Raw genomic sequence first — 2176 nt, 5'->3', positions numbered from 1 at the left:
ACAAAACAGGGTTGAATGAATGCAGCGCTGGATGGTATTCACGCAGGTTCGTTGTTTTATTTTATCTTAAGTTAAGCTATGTCGAGGAGAAGGAATACGGTGAATGGATTGTATGAATGGATGTAGAATGAATTTGATAATATATAATTATAACAATTAAATGTATTATACAAGAATCATAAAATCTTATATACGCCAATGTTGATAGGGGGAACACTTAATACTAATGCTACAAAAGCGCTGGTATAAACAAATAATAAATTATAAATGTGAGTAAGTCTTAAAAAAAAGATGAACAAGCATTATACATATCGCCTAATTGAACGATTGATGATAATTTTGAATATTGAAAGGATCAATTAAAGTCGAATGCAAGCTGACCTACGTATACAATATGCTGTGAAAAATACTGTGATGAATATCAGAAAATATATAGATCCAACGGCGATATATTGGGCGTACAAGGCTGCGAAAATCGCAAAGGTGATATTTTACTTTTACAACAAAACGAATACAAAAATATACTGACTCGCATGCGCCATAGATCTTATACCTGAGAAGCAATAAGATGGTGGCGACAATGGAGACATAGAGAGAAGACCGACAGAAACTCGGTTTAGCACAACGATAACATAGGTAATCACAACACACGATTTCTCGACAGCACATTACACCGATGTGTATCCAACAAGGTTTCCCTTCTTTAAAAATACGTAAAAGCTAACCGCCATAATACCATTCCGTTGCAGTTACACCGCAATACAATAATTAGTAGGTCGAAAATTATTTAAAATATCAAGCGCAGAGAGTTTGTTCAACAAGAGCACTCAATAAGAAGTAATGTGTCCGTTAAGAATACTCAGTTGTAGGCAATGGAGCGACAGGAACAGATATCTGATATTCAAGACGCTTGTCTTACAGCCGACCAATTTATAGCATGTCTTCGGGTCGCATGTGTTCACATAGTATATCAGAAAAAATATATTAAAAGTATTGAAAAACCAACAATATATATTACTTTTGTAATAGACTTTTAGCGTGGAGAAAGCCTATTATTTTCCATTTGAAAAAAATAAAATTCGAAAAAATGATGTTTTTTAGACGGGTGATTAAAGTCGCATTCATGCTTATCTCTCGCCACAAATTTTTTAAATTAAATCTATACTATTTGCATACAAATTCTGACATTTTTAGAAAATTAATGCTAATTATTAAAAAAAAACAACCGAGCACAGGGGGGTCGCGGCACAGTGGTACGTGGCATAGATGGATCAAGTATAATAATATCTGACAGTGATTAAAATCTCTATCATAAAAAACGCTTCGATGCAAATCTTCAGATAATGTTTAATTTTAAAAATTGGTGGATTATTCCAAAAGCTACGTGATCTGATATTTCCTTATTTATATCCTGCTTAAGATAAAGTGACAAATATCGAACAAATTAATAAAATAAATTATATAAGAATTTATTAGATTATTCTATTTAATGACATATTATTAAAATTCAAAACAAGAAATATAATTATTTTGCATCAATGGGTTGATATCAATCAGATTAAAACGATAGTAATAACGCTTTAATTAAAAGTATTTATTAAATTTATTAAGGCTAAATAAATAAGACAATTAATTTGTAGAAACGGTGACAAATAAAGAACAAATTAGTAAAATAAATAAATTAAGAATTTATTACATTATTATATTTAATTATATATTATTAAAAAACAAAACAAAATAATCTTGTATTATAGACCTCTGACTGACTTTTTAATCTCAGTATAAATAAATGAATGCAACAATATAATTGAAATTAAATTCGAGAGTTATGATCCCATTTACACTGAATGTCTTCAAATTTCAAAGATCTAATGTCTTTATTTTAGGTACATTCTTTATTGTATGCCAGAAACTCAATTTCAAAAAAGTTTCTAATACTGATATTTTTATTATATAAAGACAGTATTTAATACTTGCGTTTATTTCGCTTTTATGTTTTCCTCTTTCAACTATACCGTTGTACCATTCAATTGCATTGGATGAATTTGGCTGTATTGGTCTACAATTATTATTCATATAATCTCGAACATTATTATATAATTCATCGAGTTTTTCGTCTATAAAATTGTCATTTTTGTTGTTTGATGAAGCTAAATAATGTACTATGATAACGAAT

At 29.3% G+C, this 2176-nt stretch overlaps 1 protein-coding gene across 1 annotated transcript in view; it reads right to left on the bottom strand.

The window, feature by feature from the left end:
• LOC126906162 (uncharacterized) overlaps positions 1-2176 on the bottom strand; it is a 49521-nt gene that overhangs the window by 46291 nt on the left and 1054 nt on the right. The gene's annotated exons all lie outside the window — the stretch shown is intronic.

Source organism: Daktulosphaira vitifoliae, unplaced genomic scaffold (assembly GCF_025091365.1).
Source record: "Daktulosphaira vitifoliae isolate Bord-2020 unplaced genomic scaffold, ASM2509136v1 Scaffold_4, whole genome shotgun sequence".
NCBI lineage: Eukaryota > Metazoa > Arthropoda > Insecta > Hemiptera > Phylloxeridae > Daktulosphaira > Daktulosphaira vitifoliae.
The sequence above is the reverse complement of the archived record's forward strand: the minus strand, read 5'-3'. Positions and strand labels throughout refer to the sequence as shown.